We start from the raw sequence: 20,716 nt of genomic DNA on the forward strand, positions 1-20,716 counted from the left end.
TTAGCAGTAACATGGAGTTGAGGCATCCTTAATATTAGTAAATATTAAAGCCAAGATAGAGAAGTGTCAAATGACATGATTCTAAACTTTTTCAAATAAGTTGTTTCAAATTCAATTGAATAATTTTTAGAGACCATGGATTTATTCTTGTATTTTTGCAGACCAAAAAGTAAGTTGCAATTGCAAAAGAGCACCGTACTATTCCCCTCATAGGAACTAAACAGGAAAGACAACAGAAACATGCTCTCTACTGCCACAAGTTTTTGGGTTTTTTTCACAAGTTGCTTCCTTACACCTCTTCAGTTTCCAGAGAGGCCTTTCTGAACCTATTAGGCTAAGTTAGGTTTTTTATTATGTATTGCATATATGTTCTTTATTATTATAATAGTCTCAAGAAATACTGCTCTTTTCCTCAGAAAGGTTATTTCGGTTTGCAATTACACATTAATTAGTGAAATTATTTGAGTAATGTCTCTCTGCCAATACTCTGTAAAACACCATGGTACCAGGAGTTGGCTGACTAACACAAATACAGTAACTAGAACAGAGCCTGGCACAGAGTAGGTGTCATGGACTGAAATGTGTCTTCCAAAATTCCTATGTTGAAGCCCTAATCCTCAATGTGATTGTGTTTGGAGATGGGGCCTGGAAGGAAGTAAATAAGGTTAAATTAGGTCACGAGGATGAAAGCTGATCCAATAGGATTAGTGTCCCTATAAAAAGAGACACCAGAGAGTTCCCTCCCTCTCTCTCGCTCTCCATGCACAAGCATGGAGGAAAGGCCATGGGAGGACATATTAAGAAGGCTGCCATCTGCAAGTCAGGAAGAGAGACTCACCTGGAACCAAATAGACAGACACCTTGCGATGGGACTTCTAGCCTCCAGAACTGGGAGAAAATAAATTTTTGTTCTTTAAGCCACCCAGACTCTAGTATTTTGTTATGGCAGCCTGAGCAGACTAATAGAGTAGATAACCACAAAGAGGTGATGAATGGTTGATTGAATAAATGAATGAATAACAAACAATGGGAAGTAAAAACAAAACTTTTCCCCTAAATTCATTTTTTTCATAAGAAAGACAGCACGTAATGTAACTTTCTGACATTTACCAGTCTTTATTCACTCTGTTGAAGGAAAAGAAGTGACTTCTCTAACTGATGAGTTTAGGAAAGGAACCTGACACCCAGCTCCATTTCTTTTCCCTCTCTCATCTGTGGGCAGCCAGGCACACACAAGAAACACAGATCCGGCTGTATTATTCCAAACTATAAATTTTACAGTGGCACCCCCTCCATGGGGAGGCCTGTATATATCTCTCTGAGCTTGAAACTACTTACTTCTGGGATGCAATATTAGAGAGCCCACTGCACCCATCTGTGTAAGCTACATCCTCCAACCACTTTAACATTTTGATCTTTGCCTAACCAGATTCTTGGCCAGCTCTCAATTTGATTAAAATTCACACGTAGAAAAAACCGTGCCATTTATTGGGCCTATCAAATTCATGTACATAATATTACATTGTTTCAAAATAGAATGATTATCAAATATTCAAATCATTAATGGAAATTGTGTAGAATTTTGGAAAATAATTTTGAATACATAGTGCTAATTACTAATTTTTGTCACAGAGGTAGATAATACACTTTGAATGTCAAGAAGCAAACAAACAACCCCTCCTTCCCAAAAACACAAAATAAAACAAAACAAAAATTAGATAATCAAAAAGACCACAGTTTGGTAAACTACAGCCCACAAGGTTAATCTGACACACTGCCTGTTTTTGTGCATCCCATAAGATGAGAATGTTTTTTACATTTTGTAATACTTGAAAAAAATCAAAAGAAAAGTAATATTTCATGACATGAAAACTAAATTAACCTCAAATTTCAATGTCTATTGAAGTCATACCAGAATAGAGTGATGCTCTTTTTTTAACATATTGACTACAGCTGCCTTAACACAGCAGAATTCAGCAGTTAGCACAGAGACCACATGTCCTGCAAGCCTAAAGTATTTACTATGTAGCCCTTGACAGAAAAAGTTTGCTGACATCTGCAACAAACTAATGGTCTATAAAATGTGCATGTCTTTAAAATGTGACCCACTGGCATTGCTTCATGACAAACTATTAAGAGAGAAAAAAATCTATATTATCTGATTTTAATAAATGTTACAAGTTTTTGAACTGTTTCATGAGAAATATTGGTCTGATGAGGATTTGCTATATTTAGAGATGAAAACATAGAAAAATCTTTGTCCTTAATTTTACTTATTCTCAGCAAAAATATCACTAGATCGTATGCTCCTTGCAGCATCTGAACTCAAGATAATGGCAAATTTAGCATAACAAAGCCCATAATAGATGCTCAATAAAACCCTACTACAATACATGTAAAACTCCTTCTCTGAGCAAAGCTCTTCTGTTCCTGCAGCACAAACCTTCTCCATCATGCTTGCTTGTATATATTTAATTGTATGAGACATATTTGTTTTCCAGTATATACTAAATATTTCATTTCTATCAAAAATGAGACAGGAATGTAACATAACGGTTTAATGATTATTATCCCCATTCTTGACTAAAATGTATTCTTCAAAAGTACATCTCCAGATACATTTTATCTTTAGTGATCAGTGTCTCCAACTTTCTTTTATTGCTAATATCTTTTTACCGATCCAATGCTCTGCATGCCCCAAATTAGTCAGTCTCACTTCTTGCTTGGGATTCTTGTCATGTTGATGATAAAAATTAACTTAATACAAATGGAAATTTAAATAGCTGTCTTAACCCAAATATTCAAAATGAAAGATTATAAGCAAAAAAACCCAGTACTACAATTCTATGTACACATTTTAAAAAAATTTTCAGTGAAAAAAGAATCCCCTTCCACAAGATGCTGCAGATAGTTCAAAAATCTTTTTAAAAAATTGAATACATTAAAAAAATGCAAAAGGTGCTATAAAAATAATCATTTAAAACCTAATGAAAACACAGCATCCACATGAGAATTACAACAGACCTTTCAGTGTACTGCACAAACACGTGACATACTATTAAGCAAATATAATTAAGGACAAGGGAGCCGGACTTCTTTTTTCTTTTTTTTTGGTAACTTTAGCTGCACATATGGAGCATTTTGTTTCACTTCTGGTTTACTTTCTTTTCATCAAAGACCCCCACTGTAATGCCTTCACACAGGGTTCAGTGTTGTGGTCACCATGGAAACCATAATTCTGAATGTCCTAACTTGTGTGATTAAAATTTAACACAAAGTAACATTGATAGTCTCCCTCATTTCCACTACCACCAATATCCAATTCTAATTAGCAGCACAATAACTGGTTTGGAAGGAATAAAGAGCTCTGACTACTATAGCCTCACATTGCCAGTTATTCACAGGGAATCTCATAGACAATATAGAGTGATGGTTCTCTTTTACAGAATGCCAGATTTAAACAGAGGAATTATTTCTAGTTGACTTTCCAGTCTTCTCTAGAAAATAAAGTATATCATTTTTCTTCTTTATATATAAGAATTTTTAAATTCTATATTTATTTCACTTGCCTGTTCAACTGGAGCAAAAGTTTTTTATAACAGTTTAACATGCTAAGGTAATAAATGAAACTATACGACATTTTACTTCCTCAAATTCTTAGAATAGTTATAGTCATTTCTATAATTATTACAATGCTCTCTCAAACATGGAATTAACCCTTCTAGATATATTAATCACTAAGATACAATACATGCAAAACCTTTTTATTTAACTGACATTTAAAAATTCAACTGGATCTTTTCCCTTTTCTTCCTTCTTTTTATGAGCACTCTAATAGGAGCTGATAAACTCTCAGTACTCCATTAAGGAAATACATGCTCTCTTGCCAATTATTTGTATTTGCAGAAAACTATATTGTCTTAGGGGCACCGTTGCACCTCGTGTGTCCTGGTACTCATCGCCTCTACTTATAACTGAGTACAAATTTATTGCATTAGTCAACACAACACTTTAAATTTGGTAATTAAACTCTGTCATTCCAACTGGGCTTCTTGCCTATCTTATCATGTGTGAGAGCAAACACAAATGACATTCCTCTCCACTCCTAAAATCCCAAAGGAAAGAGTTTACATTTATAGTGCAAAAGGGAAGACTTTAAAGATTAAACATTTAGAGTCAGGAGAATACCTTAGCCATGAAGACCAATGCTCTCAAATTTTAGGGTAGAAATTGAGGCCCATGGAAGTTAAATGGTATCCTTCATATGTCCAGTAAGAGAAAAGTACTAGTAGTTTTAAGTATTTATCATTTTTATTCAATCACTACAGAAGATTGACGTTTCTCTGATTATTACTTGGCATCTTTTTCTACTTTTATTTACAAACATAAATACTTTAAAATATAAAGTATATGTAAAATATAAAGTACAAAAATATATTCGTACACTTTAAAATATAAAGTACAAAATATAAAATATATTACATTATAAAATATAAAATACAAAATAGATTTTGAAAATTAATGGAATTAACCCAAAAGATGAAATAAGAAGTTAATAATTTTATTATACATTATTGTCTGACATATGATGTATGTCATTTAAAAATTCGATTTCACATTGAAAAGAATCTGCTTCATTACATCTTTAGCCATAAAATATTTTCAAAGGCAGTGCTAAACAAGTCAGCAGCACTTTTACTAATTAATACTAATTCCTATTGTGAAAAATATAAAAATATTATCTCTATTCTCGAGAGGTTCATAAAGTTCATTTAATGCTACTTATCTCTAACTATGGATTTGGCGATTAACTGAAGTAAGCAATTTTTACTTCAAACACCATTTTGATACTTGAATAAATAATATTTTTACTAACGTCTGACTCTATGGACAATTTCTATTTCCATATACTTTGCACTTACAAGTAAGGAATTGTCCTGTCCTATAATTGGTCCATTCAGGATTTTTATTTCTAATTAGAACATGTGAATAAATTCAAGTGACCCTAGTGTAAGTTATTCCTTCCTTTGCAGTAAGAAAGAATGAAGAAGGGAAAAGCACTGGCGTGTGGGTCTGCGTGTGGAGGGGGACGAGGGGCTAGGAAGACACTTGAGGAAGAAGAGAAAGCACATGCAAAAGAGAAGAGAGGGGGAAAGCAGAAGAGAGGATTCTTTGATTTACACATTTTCCACCTCACATCTGATTCAGTTATTTAAATAAATACAAGATTTTGAAAGATTCTTTGTTAGTTCCTATTTCAGGAATATACGAGGGAAATCAAATATGTAAAAAAAAAAAAAAAAGTAGTCTGAATCAGAGGCTCCATAAATGGAGTTCGATGATAAAAGCACAGATGAAACCAAAAAGGTAGAGTGGTCAGCAAACCTAGGGAAGCCAGGAAAGGCATGAAGGAAGACATTATTTTACTAAGTAGCACTGAATGAGATTAAGGTTGATAGATAGGACTATGATGAATGAAACTTGCTAATCAAGTCTGGATGAAGACTTTAAATGTGAAATTCTTTGCCATGTTTTGAGTGTGATAGACAAGAAAAAAAATAATGTAACTTATCTCAGTGAAAAAAAAACAGATTCTTCAAGTTGGACTGTGGTGTCATTACTGTCAATACATTTACAGAGGCTAATAATTCTCACTCCATGATACCTAATGAAGGATGTATATAAATGAATCCTTTGCATCAAAATCCACAATTCTAAGCCAAAACCACCATATTTTCTATTTTTAGAGTTCCAAAGCTTGCTTTCTTATTCAATAAATTACTTTTTTATCAAATTCATTTCAGCCATTCCTTATTTTTAATTTTGGGGCATATCAGAAAAGACACTGACAAATTTCCAGGTCCGCAGTTTCAGTGAAACATTGTTCAATGATCTTTTTCTCAAGGCAAAATAAAATACATCAAAAGTAGCATCACTTTATTATTTCATCATTCAGAGTCTAGCCTTGCGGGTGTGATAAAGACTTCTAAAATAATATGAAGAATGGTTCAGTCCAGAAATTTCAACAGAGCATCTACTTTACAAAGTCCAGATTGACTTACTTGTTCAAAATACAGTGTGTTATGGCTCTCCAGTGACTGATTTATTACTCACTCATTCTATTTCTACAACTATACAACCAACCATCTTTGGAGTAAAATACGGGGAAGAAGTAGAATCTTTAAACTTTTACATCTCTTCTTTGAAGAAATGATTCTTAGAGAGAAGAGATTCACATAGCCCTCAGGAGCCTGAAAGGACAAGCCACCATTTTCAAACGTTTTACAGGTGATTAGCAACTCCTGCGGTTATTCACATTTTCCAGATACGTACCGACATGTAGCATTTAGAAAATACAAGAAACAGGACCAATCTCCTGAGCATCTTAAAAACACTGGCATTCTAGCTCTGTGGTGCAAAAGAGGAAGGAAAAGTTGGTGAGCAAATAACACAGCTAACTAGGAATTGAGAAGTAGAATGACACTGTGAAATTCATAATTCTCTGGAGGTTTAAGGTGGTCTCTGCAACAGTTTTAAAAAGCAGGACCTTCGGAGATCATGTGCTTTCATATTTTCATATCCTCACATTTTCCCCATTTCCCTTTTGGATAAATTTTTGGCTATTTGTTTTTAATGCTGGCCAGATCAGGGAAATGGAGGATAACCCTGCTCCTGTCCTTCTCCTTAAATTCTTTTATAAAATGATTTGAAATTTAGAAAGTTTTGTGAGAACAAGAAGGCAAAATTGTTACAGGAAAAATAAAACAGGGGTTACATTAATATGCAAGAGAGAAAACTCTTTTTGCTTAAAAGCCCTAGCCTTATATAATTTTGTAATGATTGCTGAATGGTGATGTAATGATTTGATGACATTTTCTATAAAAGTGAACTCCTAGAAACTGCATTATTATTGTTGTTATATATTATATTTTAACCTACATTTATTATATCGCAAACTAATAATGAAATATAAAAGTTTATTCTACTAAATAAAATTTCCATTCCTCTCAGTGGTAATAGTAAGAATATCTTCCTTACTAGGTTAATCGATTATTAAATAAGTTACATGAAAGTGTGTTTCATAGTGCCTGTGGCATAAGAGACGCTCAGTGATGTGGACTTGAATGTGAGAAGCATCAAAAAGGCCAGTCAAAGCACTATGCAAATACACGTTATTGGTGTCAACTTACAAACTAATTTATTAGCTGCAAAACACATAGATTTACAGTAACTACATTACACATTAATATAACAACAATATAGACTTTCCTTTTGAAGGAGTTAAACTTGGGTATGGCAGAAAAGGCACTGACTGGGAAAGCCAAAAGTGTGCTGGTTGCTCTTCATTTTTACTCATATTATGCATTATGTTGTCAGAGATCAAAGCCTTTCAAATGATAAACTACTCAAGAACTCAGTTCAAATAAGTCAAGTTGGCAATAATTTTCCAATGTAAGTCAAAATAAGAATCTCCCCTTCCAGATTAACGTAACAAATGTGTTTTTTTTTAAGATTGGCACCTGAGATAACAACTGTTGCCAATCTTTTTTTTTTTTCTTTTTCTCCCCAACTCCCCCCAGTACATAGTTGTATATTTTACTTGTGGATCCCTCTAGTTGTGGCATGTGGGACACCGCCTCAGCATGGCCTGATGAGTGGTGCCATGTCCGTGCCCAGGATCCGAACTGGTGAAACCCTGGGCCGCTGAAATGGAGCGGGGCCAGCCCCCAAATGTGTTTTAATGTAACTTGATATATGTACATCCCAATAAAAGTTTAAAAATACCCAATTCTCATTTATCTAAGGCATTATCAAAGATAGTTAAAAGTCTTCTTTTTTACTTTAAAGACTTTATGATCATTATCAGTAGAAATGGGCCAACATTATAACTGAGTTTGCATTCTAAATATAATACACAGGCATACACATAATGGGAAAAAATCTAATGTCATTTCATTAATTTTAACTTTGTTAAAAGTTTACATTCTGCTATAGCTAAAGTTAAAAGAATTCTGTCACTGGATGTCATATGTACAAGAAATGTGTCAAGCATTCGAGCGAAAGTTACACTGTAGGTAGCACTTCACAAATAAATCCTTTCCCTCTCTATCTAAAACAGGCTATATCAAATGCAAGTTGAAAACAATCTGAATTCAGACGTGGTCTTCAATTCATAGTGAATATAGTTTGGTGGAGACCCCATTAGTTCATTATTCCTCGTTTGTCTATTAACATTAGCACAATGTGCTCTCTCAGAAGCTGGAATAAAAGAAACCTATTAGTGCTACTCTTTGCAAACTAATGGTTGAGCTATTCCCCTCCACATCAACGTTTTTCAAATTGTTTTGTATTAAATTTATTCCTTGACATTCTATTGAAGTCAATGCCAGTGAAAACATTTTCAGCTATCTTATCATTTTCTCATCTATTTCAAATGAGTTACATTTGGCTATTTTTTAAAAGAAACCTTTAATTCATTGTGATATTTTGCTGAATGGATTTAATAACATATTATAACCTTCATATTTTTATTATACTTATTATATAGGATTAACTTAATAGTATGTTTTAACTGCAGCTAGGAAATAGTCCCATCAAGATAGAAAGCACCTGAAATAACATACTACGGTAAAGCAAAGTTATCAGAAGCGATCTCTATAGCCTTTATCCAGGGATAACATTTCAGAAGCTATATATTCAGCAAGGTTTTATAATACACTTCTTCTGCTCTTTTCTTATTAGTAAGTATTTTCAAAGGTAGTATCAGAGGGAATTACTCCTACAATATTTACTGATAAAGGTATAATGATAAAAAGTAGTCATTTTCTTTGGATATTTATACATGGCCAGAATAAATATCAAACTTTCGTTTTCAACTACTTATCACTAGATTATCCATAAACTGACCATCCAAAAATATTGCGAATTCAATGCATTCAATTAAGGATGAAATTAAGTTGAAATGAAAAAGAAATCTATTAAAAACTTCATTTGAAGAATAATTAATAACACCAAAGATTTCTTCCCTCGTGGCTGAGAACACTGAGAGACAATATAACAAAAAGTGTTTGTCTACAAAATTCAGTTTCTTCATTCAAATTTACAATGGAGAGTTTACATGATTACACACGCATTGCCACCAAGTTTTATAAAAATCTAGCCATTCACAATTTTTTGGCAACAAAGCCAGCAAACAATTGCTTGCTTCCATTACACTTGTAAGAGGCAATTTGAGACGATACTCCCCAGGAATTAAATTTTGTGGATAAACATTTTAGCTAATTGCATTATTGTTCTCAGAACACTGAAGGCAGCACTAAGCCAAACCAAGAAATCCAATTGCTTTATTTTTCCTTTTTTCTTAAGCAATTAAATTCTCTTCCACTAACACATTTTAGGACCCAAGGAATAAAAAATGCATATATTGTACATTAAATGGATTGGAAAGATATAAAAGAAACTTTTATTTAAGTATAAAATTTACAATGTTTTAAAGAAGAAAAAAATGTGGTCCTCCTGGGCTAAATGAGTTCTAAAGGGATAGATTTCAAAGGTTTATTTAAAAGTGCACGGAAGGGCGTTCACCATTTGAACTTTCATCAGTGCTGAGAGCCCTGGTGTTTGTGAACACTCCACAGAATCCTGTAGCTATCAGCCCCACCCCAACATTTTATGTTGTTTATCTGATTGTTGTATCCCACTTCTAATGCATCTCTCACACTTGGAAGAGATATTGCTCTCTAAAACAACAGGGTCCCTATAATACCTACAATTAGGTCTCTGCTCAATATATAATAACATAAAGAGGGTCTCTTAATATGTCCTTAAATTTCCTCTTAAGTAGCCTTCCCCAATACTCTACCACTCAGGAAAAGCATATTTCCCTAGAACAGATTACTCATTATTCTCTAATAGATACTCTGGCCTTGCCATGACCACTCTCTTAGAAGGTCCAATCTCTGTTCTTCAGCAGTAAAATTCTTCCCATATGATACCACTTCTGCAAAGCTTTCCCAAAGTCTTTTATTCTGAATTAATTACTCCCATTTTCTCATGTTTCTATTATAGTACTTAGCATCTTATAGCTAGTTATACATGTTTCTGTATCCCCAATTAGATTTGATTTTTCTCTAGGTCAGAATAGCATTATCACTCCAGAACACAGCAGAGTTCTTAGGAACACCCTACACTAATATAATATGCAGTAAATAAATGATTTTTTAAGTAAATTAAAATTAGTGTGTTTTAATCTTCATTCCTCTTCAAGATTCATGATGATCTTCCTTAGCCTTTGAAATATGTTACTTAATGAAGTAGTAGTCATTCTACCTTAAGCAAAAGTAACCACAGGTAATGTTTTTATTCATTTCCTCTTCTTGTGAGTAAATAAGCTTGACATTGTTTAGGAAAATACATATTCACTTTGAATAAATGCAGAATTTATTATGAAGCCTATGTTTAATAAGTATGGGGGGCACTAATTAAATAAATTGTATTGACAGAAATTCTGGAAAAAAAATCTTAAAACAGAATTCTAAATAAAATCCTATAATACTAAAAAATGGGGATACGACTTTTACATTTACCTATGTATTTACTGAATATAAAACAACACCCAGAATTTTTCAAATTATTGAACTTTTCAAAAACAGTAGGGAAATTAATGATTCTATAATAGTCAACTTTCTGGAATACTTAGTGGATTTTTTTCTAAGCACCAAAACTGTTTTTCAAAATTTTAAGTATTGTTCAACAGTCTTTTAAAATGTATTATACACATCCTTGCCTTCTACCAAAGCATGTTAAACACTCACACAAACTAACTTTTTCTTCTCAATGACCCAAGATCACCACAGAATTGCAGCATCCTGTTTTTTTAGAGCAAGAAGGTACTTTATGGATAATCTACTGTTGCCCTCACTAATTGGACAAATGAGAATACTACAATCCAGAGAGATTATAAGATGTGCCTCACAGCAAGTTAATGGCAAGACCAGGCCCAGAGTAAAGGTAACCTGATCCAGCTCTCTTCCTAATAGGAACCACATTTGTAAAAAGTGTATAACTCAGAGGCCCTTAGATACATAGGGGAACTTTGCTCTGACATATAATGGATCCAGTCTGCTATATTTACTAAATTTTTCATGATGACTTTAGTATCCTTACTATACAATGTCAGAGTCATATTTAGTTTTCAGTATTTCTATTCTTCTATAATTTGGTTAATTTAACTTGCTAGGTCTTGAATGCTAGATGACCAAATTTGTTAGAACATATTGCAAAATATGTTCTCAATGAGGGTCTTTTCTATGTAAAAAATACATGAGCTTAAGTTAGAATAAAACCGTTAAATGTTGCATCCAGTGCAGTTAAGCCGTAGTCCCAGGGGTTGGATGTTTGGGGATCATTTACTAAAGGAAACAAGATCATTTTTAAAGAAAAGTCGAAAATATCATGGAAGGAAAAAAATCATAAAAGCAGCATTTTCCACTTGGATGATGTAATTTATCCTACCTAAATTCAGAAACCGATAAAAGCAGGTCTTGCCATAGTCGGGCTATTGTCAAAAATTAATAACTCAGCACTTGAAGAAGATTAAAGGTTCTGTCTAACACCATTTTATATAATGCCATTTAAAATAGAAATAAAATAGAAACAAAATCCAGGAAGAGAAATGAAACATAGAAATAATAAAAAGGAAACAATAGATACACTTAGCATATGACCCAGCAATCCAACTCTTAGGTATTTACCACAGAGAAGTGAAAATTTATGTACACATACATACATACACACACACACACACACACACACACACACACACCCTGCATGTAAATGTCTATAGAAACTTTATTTTCACCAAAAATTAGAAAAACCCAAATGTTCCTGAATGAGTGGATGGATCAATAAATTGATCCATCCATACAATGGACTACTGCACAGCAATAAAGAAAGAATAAATTATCTGATATAGTCAAAAATAAGGATGTATCTCAAGGGCATTATGATGAGTCAGAGAAGTTAGTCTCAAAAGCTACTCACTGTATGATTCATGCATGTGACATCCTGAAAAAGCTAAAAATATGAGAATCAAGAACAGATCAGCAGTTGCTAAGGGTTAGAGACAGAGACAGATAATGACTACAAGGGGTAACAGGATGGAATTCTCAGGTAATAAAACTATTTTGTACCCTACTTGCAGTGATGAAAACACAACTCTATACAACTCTTAAATCTCATAGAACTGCACATAGAAAACAAAACAAAACAAAACAAAACTATAAGCATAAATAGGCAGATAGAGATATAGACAGATAAATAACCATCATGGTTGCCTGGGTATACACATTTGTTAAAATACCTCAAACATTTACAATGGCTAATTTTTAATGTATATACTCAAAATTTTATGAACAAATCCCTCTCCTGCAAACAATAAACAAAGAAAATCAACAGCCAATAATGAACTGTTTTTAGCCTTTAGCTGTGGCACAAAACCCCAATCTATAAATATTTAAGGCATAGAGCAGATCTCTCTCTAATTCAGTATAGCATCCTTGATTCTGATAGAAATGAGCAGTCTTTTCTGAACCACATAATATTTTTTCAACGTTGTGGGTTAGAGGCAGCAGTGGCCAGTTTAGGACAAAGAAAATCTGGTCAAATACAAAGATCAAGACACAGTATTCCATCTGCCTCACTGCTAGTTCAGGGTTTATCCATAAAAATAAATAACAGAGAGGCAAGCCCGGTGGCGTAGTGGTAAGTTCACGCACTCCACTTCAGTTGCCTAGGGTTTGCAGGTTCGGAACCTGGGCATGGACCTATACACTACCCATCAAGCCATGCTGAAGCAGCATCCCACATACAAAAAATAGAGGAAGACTGGCACAGATGTTAGCTCAGCAACAATCTTCCTCAAGTAAAAAGAGGAAGATTGGGAACAGGTGTTAGCTCAGGGCCAATCTTCCTCACCAAAAAATAAAAGTAAACAAATAAATAAATAATGGAAAATGAGTATCACAGTCATCTTAGAGCTTTGACTGGACTAGTATACATCCCACATATTGCCTGAATTCATGTTTAACTATATCAGTAAAAAACTGTGTACCCTTTCATAGCATTTATTGTTAACTACTCTTTATGTCTTATCTTTAAAGTACTGAGTTAAAGAACATGGTTCAGGGATTTGCAAGATGAAAAATCTAAAGAAGGTCTGGTTGCATTCTAAAATTACAGTTGTCACAATTTTGTTTGCCAAAGTAGGAAAAGAAATGGGCATTTAAAATAAGCAGAGATGGGGCCAGCCCCATGGTGTAGTGGTTGAGTTCAGTGCACTCTGCTTCAGTGACCCGGGTTCAGATCCCAGGCGCACACCTACACCACTCATCAGTCATGCTGTGGTGGTGACCCACACGGAAAGTGGAGGAAGATTGGCAGAGATGTTAGCTCAGGGCTAATCTTCCTCAACAAAAAGAAAATACGCAGAGATGTATGACAAAAAAGACAGGAGATGAGGAACACATTTTATTTGCTCTGATAGTCTTACACAGAATTTATGTACAATTATTTTGAATGCTCGAAGTTCTTCACTTTGTTGTCATTATTTTTTGCTTTTGTTTTAGGTATTCTGCATTGTGCTGAAACATGAATGTTTTAGGTTTAGGTTGATGGGTGAGGCAAGTGATAAGTGACATGCTACTTACACGGAAATTGAAATTTGTAACAATACTCAAAGAAAAGATAGATTTTTTTAAATTGAAAATTATTTTTCTGCCTTACATAGGTTTTAATGTGACATTCCCTAAGTGGCAAGCTTTTACCAGACATTTGAAATACAACATTTAAAAATGATCAAAGGAAGGTGAGGATACAGGTAAAAAGACAGCTTATGGAAGTGAAACCTGAAAGGAAGTTTTAACAATATGTATCAAAAGCTTTAAAAAGAGTCACACACTTGGACCCAATAATTTCACTACAAAAATCTACTCGAGGAAATAATCAACTGTGTACCAAAAGATTTATATAAAGATATGCTTCTCTCAGTAGTATTTATGACGAATAAAATGTAGTATGATGCTAGCAGAAAGGTACTTGCACATATATGAGCCTATAAATATGTTATGTATATTTGCTTATTTATTTAAAAGATAAATAAAAATTTACACTAAAACATTAACCACGGTTTCCTCTGGGTGTAGGATTATGGATAATATTAATATTCTGTGTTTGCAATGTTTTCTAGAAGAGTATGCATTAATTTTATAATATTAAATTAATAAATATTTTAAGTTATTAAATTTTAAAATTTAGTCATTTTAAAACATAAAAAGTTTTGACAGAAACATTTAGTAAGAAAAGCTATGTACACCAAAAATACTGATCCAGGGATATTCAGTAATTGGTTGTTACTTCTTTAACCTTTGTAAAACTGTAGTAAAAATAGGTTTTATTTTTGTTTAGTGAAAAAGTATTATTGTTGGTTCGTATGTAGTCCATTTGCTGTTCACTGCTTCATGGCCCCTTCTGTGGTTTAAGTAGTGGCTGACACTACCCAACTGACTGGCAGCTATCATTTGAACGCCAGACTTATCTTTATGCAAATCTCCAAAGGTCGCCATTTATGCATGTAAATTCTGAAGGGCGCTAACTATACAGCTGACAGATTCTGACAGCCACTATATCTCCAAGAATGGAATAAGCAGAGATGACTGCCTCAATAATTAATGTGCTTTTACTCTGCCCATGGCCAGTTTTGCATCCTGTACTTTTTGACTACGGTTTTGAAATTAATTACAAAATGTAATTTCACAGCAAACCAAAACATTTTTTTTTAATTTGTATAAACAAATGATTAAAGAAGTGAGAGAATTAAGGAGCTTTGGTTTAGGTGTTATATTTGTAGAGATCGCTCCTACCTAGATATAAAAATTAACATCTAGTTCTGGATGTTATTTCTGTAAAAGACAAGCATTACTATTTCTATAAAAACACTAATTATTATTTCTGTAAAAAAAACACACACAAAGAGCTCTGCTCCCTAAAGCTCAGTAAATGGCACCGCCAGCCATCAGGGTTGCTAGTTTCAAACCTGAGATTCATCCCACTGAGACTTCAACGCTCACTACCTGAATGCAATCAGTCACTAAGACCCATAAATTTTACCTTCCAAATAGTCCCAAATGTGTTACTACCACTCAATCCCCAGTGCTGTTGCCTTAAACCAGATCTTCATTATAATTCACCTGAGTTATTGCAAATTTTTCCCAAATAATCCTCCCGCCTCTTGTCAAAGGGTCACCCACACTTCCTCCAGAGTGATCTTCCTAATGTCCAAAGTGATGAGCAAGGCCAGTGGTACAATATAAAAGACACATAAAAAAAGAAATTAAAAGGATGCTATAAAGAGGAAATATTAAGAATATATTAACTAATGAGAAAAGACAACATACAAAATTGTGCGTAATGTGGTAACGTGATCTGGAGAAAAATAAAGCAGGAGAGGAGGGCAGAGGGCGTCCCCAGGCAGTTTCATTTTTAAATAGGATGTTCAGGGAAGGCTGCCATAAGAAGAGGAGATTTAAAGCCTAGGAAATAAGCCGTGGAATAACTAGGGAGAATGTGATTGCTAGAGAGACCAAAAGGCTAAGGCTTCTAGGTAGAGTAGCCTTGTGCGTTCAGCGAATGGCAATGAAGCCAGAGCAGCTGGAGCGCAGAGGAAGATGAAGATGGAACAGCGCTGAGTGCTATACAATGAAAACAGTGAGCCAGGAAAACAGGAACTGTTGTAATTCTCCAGGCAAGAGGAGACTGTGATTTGAACCAAGGTAGTAGCTGAGGAGGTGCTCAGAAGTAGTCGGACTGGATGTGCGATACGTGCCAAAGAAAATTCAATAATCACTCCAAGGATCTGTGCCTAAGGCACTGGAAGAATAGAGCCATTAACCAAAACTTCTGTGACAGTACTGTTTCTAAATAGGCTTTATTATTTTGAAAACTTTGATGCTTTGTGGTTAAATCCATTCAAAGAGGTCATTTACTGCAGAAAATATATCTTCTCCTTTGAGGTTCAAAAAATTATAGTTTTTGTTTGTAAAAAACAAAAAAACAGTGTTTTTAAGTGCTTAGACATGCCTAGCTCTATTCCAAGTGATATGTGGTAGACGATTTTGTTAACCCCATATTACAGATGAGGAAATTGAAGCACAGAGAGGGTAAGTAACACCCTCAAGGTCATACATAGAGTCTGCCTTCAAAACTCCACCTCTTTACTCTGCTTCCTCTCAGGTGTTTGTTTGGTTTTTTTCTTTTGTATTTTATTACTAAAATAGAATCCAGAAATTTCCAGGGCTCATAGTGGTGCGAAGGGTTGACTACAAAGGGGCATAAAAGAACTTCTGGGGGTGATGGATACGTTCTATATCTTGATTTTGGTGATACTTACACAACTTTATGTGTTTGTCAAAACAAAACTGTACGTTAAAAAGAGCTTACTACATATATGCTAGACATCAATAAACCTGATTTTAAAAAATTAAACTAGCAAATATCATAAATTGACACATTAAAAATACAGATATTTTTTCCAAATGCAAAGTGAATCTCTCAGACTTCATAATTTGTTCTAATACTTTTTTCTGATTAAAGCAATATTTTTAATGTCATCTTCCAACAGTATTTGCTGACAAAGTAATACATTTTTATTTGTTGCCATATAATTTTTCTTGTGTGATTTCAGACATTTTTACCACAGCAGGAAGAACTGTGGTTTCTCTAATGATTTTATTCCTTCCCTGCAAGAAATCTCAAATAAGGCTTCTAAGGATTCATCATAAAGTTTAGGGAAAATGTGTAAATGACTAGATGGAGCATGACTTTAAACATTGCTGAAAAACCCAGAGAGCTTTGCATTCGTGTTCCAGATGTTACTAAAAGTCTTGTATTTGCGTTGCTGTGTACTATTAATCATCAAGCTACATCTTGAGACAAAATACATTTGTCAAACAACTTTAATCACTTATGATATGAGATAAATCCCTATTTCATAGTTTTCTTGATTATATTAAGTTTTTAGCAATTTTTAATAAATCTGAGTAGATTGTCAATGCTTCTATCATATAATGAATCTGAAAAATATCCCATAATAGAAGTAGGGAAAATGTCAGCTCTGCCATTTTTTTTATTGTTGACGTATGTTGCATGTACTAATCAAATAACTTTTATTTAACACTTCATAAAGTCAATTGTCTAAATATGAGGACTAGTCTAGTTAAAAATTGACAATGTACTTATCCAAACATACGTAACATCCGTACACTAAAATACACTTAAAAACAAACATGGCCATCAAAATTCAATGAGATATCACGTGACTTAATTTCTTAGGATGGCTATAATCAAAATGACAATAGTACCTTTTGGCAAGGATATGGTGTAATTGGAACACGTACATTTCTGGTGGGAATGTAAAATGCAGCAGCCACTTTGCAAAGCAGTTTGGAAGTTCCTCAAAAGGTAAAACATACAGTCACCATAGGACCCAGCAATTCCACTTCAAGTATATATCCAAGAGAAATGAATACACATGCCTACACAAAGACGTGTACCCAAATATTCATAGGAGCATTATTAACAATAGCCAAAATGTATAAAAGACTCAATGCCCATCAACTAAAGAATGGACAAACAAAATGTAATGTATCCATACAATGGAATATTATTCAGATATAAAAAGAAATTAAGTCCTGATTGACACAACAAAGGTGAAACTTAAAAACATTATGTTAAGAAAAAAGGGCAGATACAAAAGGCCAGGTATTGTATGATTCCATTTATATGGTAAATCCATAGAGGCAGAAAGTATATCAGTAGTTGCTAGCAGATGGGGTAAGGGGGTAATGGGGAGTAACTGCTCATGGGTATAAGGTTTCTTTTAGGGATGATAAAAAGGTTCTATATTAGACAGTAGTGATAGTTACACACTTTGGTGAATATACTAAAAACCACTAAATTGTACACTTTAAAAGGGTGAATTTATGGTATATGAATTATACCTCAAAACAAGGAAGCAAATGCTGTCAATCACTTAACACTGCAAAAATGTCTATGACTCCTCCAGAAACTTCATATCTGGGGGCCTGCGGCAGTGATTACATTAAATATTATAAGATCTTAATTCTTTCTTATATTTCTTAATAAAAATAACTATCAAGAGAGGTCCTGAAATTTTCTTCTCACAACCCTATGGACAACCACTTTAGAGACATCTAGGCTGAAAAATTAAGCTTTAACATGGCAAACATGATATTGCACAGGCTGTTGCAAACCCTACTTTTCCAGACTCATCTCCTAACATTGTCCTACCACGTGTGTAATCCTTCACCACACTGGAAATATCAATCCTTCAGTGGCCATCCTTTGCTCCTTTCTGTACCCTTTCAGAAACTATTCTGTTCGCCTGGAATGCATGACCTCACCTTCCCGGCCGCAACAACCCCTCAGTGAATTTTGCAACTTCTATGAATGTTTCAAGAGCCTCCAGCAAAAGTGACCTGCTCCCAGGTTTGTTTCCTTAGCAGTCTGTCACTGATTCTTTAAAATGTATGCAATAATTCCCTTGGAGCGCCATATCTTTCCCACTAGCATTTAATTTCTCCAGAGCAAGCACATCTAAGTTGTGCTTGGCTTAATTTCAAAAAAGATGATTGAATCAGCCTGTTTTTGTTCATTTAATTAATTTATTTATTTCACTAAGTACCAAAAAACTCATTTCATTTTCAAGTCACTATAAGGATGTGTGCAAAATTTACGTGTTAATGTATAGATAAGCTAGTAAGTACAAATAAAGGAAATTCAATCATATCCACCCTTGAAAATAGGAATAATATCAATTGTTTGCATATATGAATGAATGTGCAGAAGAAAGCAGTGACAAAGAAATTAAGGTAAAAATATCTAAAAGAAGGAATATCAATTGGAAATTTTAGTGTCTACAAAGCTGAGCGCAATGGTTTTATAGTCTTAAGTCACTTGGTACTCAGAGTAAAAAGAAGAATACAGAATCTTTGAATAAATTTATAATAATTTATAATACATACCATTTATACCAAGTCAAAATTAAATGAACATGAATTATTTTAATGTGAAGAAAAATAAGAAAGTTGATATTTCTACTTTTAAGCTGTATATTTATAGTAATTTACACTATAACATTGCAAAGTCACTTTACAGAAATTAACATCAATGAGTTGAAAAAGAAAATAATTCCAATTTTACTGTTGATTGATTAACATAAAGGCCTGTTTTGCCTTCAAATTATTTGCTGAAGAAGATGCAGCAAATATATGTACTGGCCTAATGTTATATTCCTTGGAGTCTTTTATGTTGTACTCCATAAATACATTTGTGATAAATAAAAACATTACTTATGAAAATAATCTGCTTTATATTAAACATCTTGGTGCTATAAAATGAATACATTTTATTTCCTAATATTTATATTCACCATCATGACTATATAACTGAGAGCAAGTGGAATGAATTAAACAAAAATGACTTTAATAAGTTGTGTTGGTATACATGCACTAATTTTAAAATTCTGAATAGTTATTCCACTAAGACATTAATATAGCTATGTGCCTTTGGAAAGAGACAGAGAGCTACTAAAATTATTGATTTTTAGTAGCCCATTTATTTTTCATATAGCGGGAGTATACTTAATCATAACAGCAAATACTTTGAACTACAGTACTTACGTATTCGTTCACAACAAATATCAAATTATTTTTCAAAAATATACAAAATTCTATTTTAGTAACTCATTAAACAATACATAGAATTTTCAGTATGATACTCATAAAAGCATATACTAACTTGAGTGCAAATATATTAAACACACTTTGAAATTACTAACAGTTATGATTGGCAACGATAATCTAATAATTACCTTAATTTGCTCTTCAGTTGCTAAAAGTCCATGTTTTTTTTCCTCCAATTTACTGGACATTTGAACATTTCTGTAAAAAATAAAATTAGATGATGAGAAAAAAATATATACTTTATTTTAAGGCTACAGTTGTAGAAAAATTTGAGCAGACATATATTTCTTATTGCTTGCCAAGTATGTTTTCTTCCACAATGCTTGGGGTATGGCAGTAGAACTATGGTATAAAAACAAAACTCAATTTACATGTGACACATCTTCCCACACCATCTAATTTACTATAATGTTCACTGGGAAAAGGTAAGGAATTTGGTAGGTATGAAAGTTAAATATTTTCCTACTTAAAAGAACATGCAAGTTTTAAAAATAAATTCTGAGATTTTCACGAAATTTTCTGGTTTCTTGCAACAGGCATTTCCAGCTAAGATCCTGGGATGTGTTTAATCACTTTTATCATTAGAACTGCTGCGGAAAAAAAATTGAGAAACATGTTGGTATATCTTGCTACTCAATCATACAGACACACAAGTACACACGCTCTGTGTATTTATGTACATACACAGAGATTGTGATTACAATAATTTAAACAAATTCAGATTTTAATAATATTAGAAATGAATAAACAAAAATAAGAGTTTACTTAAATAGTAGATTTACAGGGTTTTTTTGGTCTTCATTTTTTTTAAATTGCCATAACATTTTCTATTTCTTTTATTATTAAACTAATATCAACATGCCAGATATTTCACAAGAAAAGAGTAATGTCCTTCAAAG

At 33.4% G+C, this 20,716-nt stretch overlaps 1 protein-coding gene across 32 annotated transcripts in view; it reads right to left on the bottom strand.

Annotated features, from left to right (window-relative positions):
• The window catches only part of ADGRL3 (adhesion G protein-coupled receptor L3), a 798,980-nt gene that overhangs the window by 605,860 nt on the left and 172,404 nt on the right, over window positions 1-20,716 (bottom strand). For 31 of the 32 annotated variants that reach the window (XM_070505775.1, XM_070505772.1, XM_070505777.1 and 28 more), the window contains exon 2: window positions 19,946-20,015. The gene's annotated coding sequence lies outside the window, so the exon portion shown is untranslated. Of the gene's footprint in view, window positions 1-17,450; window positions 17,507-19,945; window positions 20,016-20,716 lie in introns of all 32 variants that reach the window. The other variant, XM_070505753.1, reaches the window with a different exon arrangement.

The sequence above is a fragment of the Equus asinus genome, chromosome 3 (genome assembly GCF_041296235.1).
Source record: "Equus asinus isolate D_3611 breed Donkey chromosome 3, EquAss-T2T_v2, whole genome shotgun sequence".
Taxonomy (NCBI): Eukaryota; Metazoa; Chordata; class Mammalia; order Perissodactyla; family Equidae; genus Equus; species Equus asinus.